At 37.9% G+C, this 8,946-nt stretch overlaps 1 pseudogene; it reads right to left on the bottom strand.

Annotated features, from left to right (window-relative positions):
• Positions 1-7,629: 7,629 nt before the first annotated feature.
• LOC111736193 lies at positions 7,630-7,748 on the bottom strand (annotated as a pseudogene).
• Positions 7,749-8,946: the final 1,198 nt, after the last annotated feature.

Raw genomic sequence — 8,946 nt, 5'->3', positions numbered from 1 at the left:
TTTCTGTATTATAATGTCAATTAAGCCCGATTACTTTATTCATATGTTCAACAAATACTTAGTGCTATTAACCATAAATTGAGCTGGGTGAAGAATATTCCAGTGGTTCTTACCAGTAGAAGAAGAGTCTGGCAATTCAGGGTAAAACAAGTTTAGTTGAGCTCCGAGTTCTATGAGAACACACATAAGAAGTACCCTGACCTGAGATTTAGGAAAGACTTCTTAGAGAAGATGATATTATATGCTAAAATAGGAAGTGAGATAGTTTTAAAGGAATAGAGAAGGCCATTACAGATAACCTAAATAGTACCTGCAAAGATCTGAAGACCAGACAGAATAATTTGGGTTGGAAATGGCAAGTCATTTAGAAGTAGCTGTGCAAAATAAAAAGTATCGAAAAAGAAAAATAAGGCTACAAGAGGAATGTCGTCATAAAATGTTTGTGGTCAAACAACAGATTTTATCCTGAGGGTGCTGGGGAGCCATTGAAGTTTGTAAACCAAGTAATTTTATGCTCTGATTCATATTAAAAGACAAATGTGTATGTTTGGGTGTTGGCCAACACTGGAGCTAGGAGATCAGAGATGAGACTATGGCATTAGTCTAGTTTAGCAATGATTTTTCTGAGCTAAAGTAATTCCAATAAGAGTTAGATGGCAGCCCCAAAATGAAATTTCCAGATCTCTAACTCTAATTCCCAGAGAGTATAACTGACTGAGGGCCTTAGCTGCTGCACTCTGAAGTCCATGTGAATTTTCACTGAGATCACAAGCTTCTCAGGCTACGACCAGCCCCAAATTAAGTATATCAGGGATAATAAGGTGAGCCAACTCCTGGGAGATGTGGGACTCAAAGACTCCCTGATGGTCTTGCCAAAGTTTACTTAGAATTGTTCTATGGTCTAAGAAACCTCTATCCAAACTAATTTCCTCCCTCCCTTTCTTCTCTCTACCCTTTCTTTGCAGTGCTAGCTACATGTAGGTCTGATAAGTCTTCCATCTTCTCAACCCTTCACATTTTTTCACAATATTTCCCTTAGTATCTTGCACATTTAATCTTGTTTGGTGTCCGTTTCTTAAAGAAACTGAATTAACACAAATATAAAGGAGACAGATGGAAAAATCAAGAATTTGACCCATATTTCTGACCCATGTTTCTAATTGAATAGTTAGAACTCTTATTCACAGAGATAGAAATACAGAATAAAGATATCTGGGCCACTGATGATAATTTCCAATTCGTCCAGGTTGAATTTTTGGATAAATGCCCATGAGACTTCAGAAGTGTGTGTGTGTGTGTCTGTGTGTGTGTGTGTGTCTGTGTGTCTGTGTGTCTGTGTGTGTACACATTGTATGCTTCTGTGACTATCTAAAGGAATCAATTTACTTACAAACTGGTTCATAAATATACTAGTCAAAGGTTATTTTCTTCTCCCAAAGTTTGGTGAGTTTTTTTTGTCACCTTTGGATTTCCAGTACCTAAGCCATAAACCTATATTTGATAGATTACAAATAAATATTCTAATTGTAGAGATAAAGTTAGAGAAGCTTCTTTCCTTGTAGGTGAGTGGAGCTTTCAAGGGGCACAAATGAAGAGATGGAGACAACTCAAGCAAGTTTTTTTGAGACTTTCGACCTTCCTCATGTAGTAAAGATTGAGAAAAAAGATTCGAATCTAAAGATGAGTTAGGGGTTGGAAATCAGGAAAATGGGGGCTCCCCTGGCATTGACAAAGGAAGATATAAATATTCTCTTGAAAGCCATACTCTCTCAGTCCAGAGGAAGATGGACTTTCTATCAGGAGATCCTGGAGTTTTTATAGCAACATCATGACTTTGTCTAGTTGCTTCAGATTATTCTGGAGACAAGGTCATTTATGCTCCTAACTGTTACTAGGGGTGATCAAGAAAGTAGAGGTCAGTTAAGTATTTTGAGTGGCAAGGTATTCAGGATTTGGGGTATCTGAGATAATAAAGAGTTCTTATGCAAAAAAACACACACCAGTTCTTTAAAAATGTATGCTCAAAACTCAATCATGCACTTACCTTATAAACATAACTTTGATGTCTAAATTTAATAGCATCATAAAAAGGATGCATAAGTTGTTTTTATATCTGAGATCCATAAGCTTTAACTCTTTATTTACTAAAAAATGAATGACTTGTAACGAAACTCTTTTTATTTGATAAATTTTAATTCTAGAATTAGCCCTGGAAATCCTTACCTGGATACATTTGACACACAATCAAAATTTGTTGAAACATACTTCATAAACTCAGGAGACATATAAGTACAGTGGTATTATCAAGATATACAATATTAAACACAAAGGCATTATTTCTATCTTCATTGAGATTAGAATCTACCAACAAGATAGATGCAAAGTAAAGAGTAAATAAAAAATTTCTAGTCAAGGAAACAACATATGCAACATCTACATTAGGAAATCTTACCCCACTCTGAATATCTTATGAGTTTAATTTTGCTATAGTTTAAGGAGAGAGGCTAGGTGCATGAGAAAATACAAAGTTTGATTGATATACAAAATCATGGCAAACATTATAGTTGATATTAATATTGGTTTTTATTTTAAGGTCAGTGGAAGCTTTTGAAGATGAGCAGCTATTCTTTCCTTTATATTTTGCAGGTGAGTGACATGATCTGACTTATGATTAAAATGTTAAACTGTGGATGCTACATAAAGAATATGTTGGAATGGAACAGGAAAGCTATTGCAGTACAGGCAGGAGACGATTATATTTTGCATTTGGGCATTGGCGGCAGGAATGGAAGAGAGTAGTCACATTTGAGATCCATAAGGCAGAATTGATAGAGATCTGTTATGGGTAAGAGAAGGGCAGTTCAAGGGGGGAGAAGTGTAAAAAGCATGTGAAAGCCTTCAGACTCAAAATTGCTGTGTTCACAAATTTTATCATCTAAACAGTAACTCTTGAGAGTGACAGAAGTAATATGAGTAGTTGTACTGGGACAACAGGTATAAACTGGGACAATTTTCAGCAAACTGAGAGAGTAGTTATTGTTCCTAGGCTAGACTTTTGGGTCCACTCCAGTTTATCTTCTAAAGCTCCCAGTGATCACAAAACAATGAGCTCCATGTTGAACAATTCCGTGGATGTTTGTTAGGCTTTTTTGCACTTGACATTTCTGTGAAACTGTTGAGCACTGTCATTTTTGAAAAATTTTATTTCTTGACATCACTCATTCCCAAGGATTACTCTTCCTCTCTGGTTATCCCTCAGTTTCCTTTGAGGTTCAATTTCCTATAGCCACCCAATAAATACACATATTCCTAGTTCTTCTTCTACTCCTTTTAATCAATATTACTGATTTCCCTTGGCAGCAACTACCACCAATGCATAGATAATCCACACATATCTCCAGGCTTCCTCTGACACCAGACTGTATCGATAGTTATTTAACATCTTCATACCTGATACTTTGCAACCTAAAATTTCAATAGCACCTCATATAGCATGAATTTGGTCTATCATCAAATTCAAGGACAGCTTTTTCCCAAACTGGTCTTCTTCCAGTGTTCTTCTGCCATGGTAAATAGGGCCATTATTTTGCAAGCAAGAAATTTAGAAATTACCCTTGACATCTCAGTCTCCCACCTTCACTATTAGTAGCACCTGCCAATTTACCTACAACAGATATCTTGGTATTGTCCATCTCTTTCCAAAATCCTTCACCATCCAAGTTTAACTTCTCATTTTCTCTCCCTGGACCTCTGAGAAAGTTTCTTAGATATATTTGTGCTTTCACTTTGGCACTCTTTCAATTATTCTCTATTCCAAACAAGTGACTTCTAATGAAGATTATGTTACACTATACATACATATCTTCCTCAAAGAAACCCTACAGTTTAAAATCTTTCAAAGGCATATAAGAGGTTTCAGTGATTTCAGGATAAAGGTCTCATAGGCTGGCTCTTTGAGCTCTAAACCTAACCTTTCCCAGAGCACTTTAAATTATCTATCTACTTGATATTTGTGTTTCATCACGTATTATTTCCTTAAAAGCATCACCTTGCTCCTGCCAGAGCACCTCTGTACATGTATGTCCTAATTCACACCCTCCGCCCCATACACACATGACTTCACTGTGTTAACTCCTATTAATCTCTCAGATCTCAGATCCACCACTACTTCCTCAGGGAAGCCTGATCCGATTCCCCAAACTAACTCAAATCTTCCTGATGAAGGCTCTCTTTAAGTTGTATCACTTCCTTCCAGCAGATTAAGTTTCGCTTGCTTTGTCAATATCTATTTTCTTTACTAAATTGGAAGTTTTATGAAAGCAGACATATTGGCAAATTTTGCTTTTTGTTTTGCAACTTGAGCTTAACACATAGGGTTGTAGATAGAAAGTACAATATAAAGGACTCAGTAAACATTTGTTGAGTGAGGGAATGACTTCTAAGTGAAGACATTCCTGTTACATAAGGTTATTGGGGAAATCGATCAAAGGAAATGGAACGCAATGGTTTTTCTCAGCAACCGATACTGAACTACTATATTGTCTTGAATCAATTGCCTTTTCCTATTATGCCATTAGATTTCGCACCCGTAAAATAGAGACATAGTGAGTTTTCCTTCTGTTAACCCTCATTATAAATCACTTACAAAATATTCTGAGTACTTAATAGATCTGTTCTGTATAAGTATGCATTTTTTTTTTTTTACTATTAATTAGATGTCACCATTGACATTACAGCCTGACCACTACAACTGCTGACTGCATTTAATTTATTCTTACAGTAAACATGACAGGTAATTAAGAATAAAGTGTTTTGTTGTAAACACTCTCCCCATCTTGCAAACATACCTCAAACAAACAAATTTCCCCACATGCACATGTACACATATACACACAGATGCAGAAACCCACTATTTTTATCACAACCACTACTACCTATGTTAATTTCCATTTTGTAGTCAACTCTTCCTTCCCAGAAGATAGAATATATATATATATATTAGAGAACTCATTAAAATATTTAAGTCCATGTCGATTTTCTCTTGTAACAAATATGTAGTAGTTAATCGAATCGCATAATATCCAAGCTGACTTGCAATGTATGTACAAAACATATTGTAGGTAATTATACTAAGCTGTGTATACACACTTGCCCAGATGAAGGTTTCATGTAAATGAGCAATGTAAATGTACTTCCAAAATGGGTGTATTGATACTGAATATGATTCTTCCTAATAGAATGGAAGTGTGCCCCAGTGGCATTTATTTAGTCCTCTTTTTTTGCCTCTCCACTCCCTTTAAGCTCCTAGTTAAGTAGCACAGTGGCTTTTCACCTCTGCCTGGTTCATCTGGCCCAGTAGGGCTCCTTCTCCCAATTTGCCCACACTGAGCCATGAGCACTAAATGAAGCGAATAATTTGGTGCATTGTTGGGGGGGGTGGCTGTGGGGGTGGGAAGGGGAGGGGACAGCTGACAGTGAATGGTGTCAGCTGCAGAGGCAGCAGAAAAAGCCGACATCTTAATAAAACAGCCTCAGGCAAAATCCCATTAAAGCCTTCAGAAGCTTGTTTCCCTGCAGTTGAGCAGGTAGGCGTTGAGCAGTACGAGGCAGCCCTGAGTGCTCTCAGGGAGCCCAGTTCAAAAAAAAAAAAACTGAGTGCTTTTTTTTTTTAATATAAATCATCCACCAGTCTAGTTCCTCAGAGTCATTTGCAAGGCAGAGAAAGAGAGAGCTAGCACAGGAGAGAGGAAAGGAGGGAGGAAAGGAGTGAGCTAGGGAAAGAGAGATGTAAAGGGACTGAGTTCCCCTGCCACAGGAGGAGCAGTGAGCAGGCTGTGTGCACCCATTAGCGATGGCGTGCAGACCTCAGGCTGACCTTTGGAGAGGCGAGGGAACAGGCAGGGCTTGGGCAGAATTACAATCAGGATGGGGCATCCAAGAGGTGCATTGTCTGGCTGGCTTCTAGGCCAAAGGGGTGATGGCACATCTCTTGCAAGTAATACTTGTGAGCAAGACAGTAGGGAGAACATTGGTGAATAGCATAAGGATTATACTTTAAAAAGCATGGCAAAGCATGCCACTGACTTTACAGTAAAAGGGAAGAATATGTATGTATACATCTATCTCCTTCCTATTCACACATATAGCTCGTGCAAAACAGATGTTAGAATAATTGTCCAGAAAATATTTTTTGGGTTCACATGGTATGCCCTCAAAAAGCCACACTTAAAACATATTTGTGGAAGAGTGAATTTAACTCTTTAAAGCATCCAGGAAAGAGACTGCAGTGTCCTAATAACCATTCTAGGGTTTAAAGGCCTTCTCTGTCAGGTAGTTCATTGTCACATCTAGCGAATACTTCTCATAAGATAGCTACGAACTATTTCCAGTTAAAATGAGCTCATTTTATTGATGAGCACTAAAAATGAACCTGACTAGAAAATTTTTGGTCATGCAATTGGACACCCTTTAGTTGACCAAATTAATTGTCCCTTTTAAATAACGACCATGAAAGCATTAGTTTCAAAACATTTCTAGTTCTGCTTTTTTTAGCTAAGTGCAGGTTTATTTCAATAAGTACAATCTATGTGGTGCTGAAAAGTTGTGTGAATTTAAAGTTGCTGTAAATTAAATCACATTTGAAGCATGTGGAGTCTTGACATTTAAATAACATGTACTGTGAGATGAATCCTTTGTAAGGTCAATAATTTGTGCTGCTTTTTCTGTTATTTTAATGCAAGTTTTGCTTACCAAATATTCTGGGATTCTTGGCTAAGTTAAACATATTCATACTTTAGTTTCACAAATTTAGCCTTGTACATTGGAGCACCATGCTCAATAAATCTCAATTTACTAGGTAAAAGTTGTAAAAGTGGAAGAAGTTTTAAGAAAGATGGCTCAGCTTGTTAAATTTAAATATTTTCTAATTAAGCAAGCTCCATATTCCAAGTCCTAAACACACATAAAAAAAACGGTGCAGATATTTACCTGAGGCAACCTACATGAGACTGTTGATGTCCAGGTGAAATTTCAAGCTGCTCTCTAGCTCCGCCCTGCTGGAGGCCTCTCTTCTATCACCCCATCTAGGCTGCTTTCAACTTTAAGATGGAGAAATACCTAATGGAATGAAGCAAGTCCAAGGGAATTTAAGGGTAAGGAGTTGGTGTAAATCTGCCTGGGAGCTATTTGACTTGTGTAACTTAGTTCTCTGTCTCTCTCTCTCTCTCTGTTTCTGTTTCTGTCTCTGTCTGTCCGTCTCTCTATCTCTCTCTCCCTTCCTCCCTCACATTTCTTTGGATCGATGCATGTCTCTCTTTACAGAGTCTAATAAAGACCACTATAAAATAAGCTTGCAATAGAGGGATTAGGTCTAATGCCCTAGACTAGGCCTTTGGTAAAATTTTTATTTCTCTCCTATTTCCCTTGGTCTTGACTAACACTCTATCAGAATGTGATATCTATAAGGCCATGATCTGGGTGTACCCAGGCTTGAATATTCAGCTCTGTGTGTTGCTCATGGCACACCTCAAGGGGATGCTGTTAACATCTAAGTCTAAGGAGTAGAACACTAAGATGGTTGGTCAGCATGTTTTTGTTACTCTTTTTTTTTTTTTTAATTTTTATTTTTTACTCCTACAGCACCTAGTCTTCCTAGATAGTCTCCCATCCAAGTACTAACCAGGCCCAACCCTGTTTAGCTTCCAAGATCAGATGGGATTGGGCTCGTTCAGGGTGGCATGGCCGTAGATGTTTTTGTTACTCTTGGTATATAGACTTCAGGTGAAAGGATTCTTAGCGACTTACTGGGTCTGGTCAGCCTCATTGGCTCTTTTTTTGGTTGTACATGAGAGCAGAGAAGTACTATATTAACATAGTTTTTGAAATTTTATTATTTTATTTTATTAATATAGTGGGTTTTTTGGTTAAAGTATACTTTTTGCATATCTATCATGAAATGCGGAATGGATTTAGGAAGAGCAAGGATTTGGAGTTTCAAGATTCTCTATCTTGGATGTTTTCTAATGTTAGCAGAATTAACATTTGGTGTAGTTATTGCAGACTTCTGTGAACATAAGCACAGCTGGCTGCGCTGTGAGGCAGAGTCCTGTCTGCAAGGAAAAAGGCTCATGAGTGGGGAGAGACCTCTAGTGTTAATACCTCAAACTGCAAGTACAATTGCAAGCTAAGCAGCATCCCTCAGAGGGAGCAGGAAGATAACATTAGGGGGCTTTTAGAAATTTGTATCTAGGACCTGAGAAGTCTCATGTCCCAGGTGACCTGCCAATGTTATTTCTGGCCTTGTGAGCAAAATTCTTTGTGGAAGACTCTGACCCTAGCCTTCACAAAGATGAGCCAAAGCAAGTTCAGCTCAAATCACCCAGAGTTCCCCAGTACTTTTGAACAGTGGCACCTGGAATTGATAGGTGGCATGGTCTTTGGCATCCTGGGTAATGTTCTGTCTTTAATTTCTCATCCATCTTGAGTGATTATTTTTTTGTCTTTCAAGGATCTGGAGTATATATTTAACTACAGTGAGATCATGGAGTCCATACTCTCAGTTTTTAATTGCCGGAGAGAAAGGAATCTTCCTTTTCTTTCTACATCGAAATTGTCTAGTGTTATCAAATGCCCACTCTAGACCAGACCAGGCTTGGTGATTAGAAGGCAGCTCCATTATCGGCCCTGGGTAAGTCACATGTCCACTGTGTACTGGGGTTACAAGAGGGTGTGGGGTGTAATGGTTCACAGCCTCTCTGGAACTACATGGTTGGAATTAGGGAGTATTAATTCCTCAAAAGAAGTGAACCGCTATCCATGAATCTCATGATAATAAATGTTCACTATAACCCCTCATCCAGCCAATTTTTTTTAGGCTTCTCTTTTCCTTTTATATGAACATTACATTTTACATATGGTTGTCTATTTGTTCAATAATAATAATAGCAG

The sequence above is a fragment of the Pteropus vampyrus genome, unplaced genomic scaffold (assembly GCF_000151845.1).
Source record: "Pteropus vampyrus isolate Shadow unplaced genomic scaffold, Pvam_2.0 Scaffold18, whole genome shotgun sequence".
Taxonomy (NCBI): Eukaryota; Metazoa; Chordata; class Mammalia; order Chiroptera; family Pteropodidae; genus Pteropus; species Pteropus vampyrus.
The sequence above is the reverse complement of the archived record's forward strand: the minus strand, read 5'-3'. Positions and strand labels throughout refer to the sequence as shown.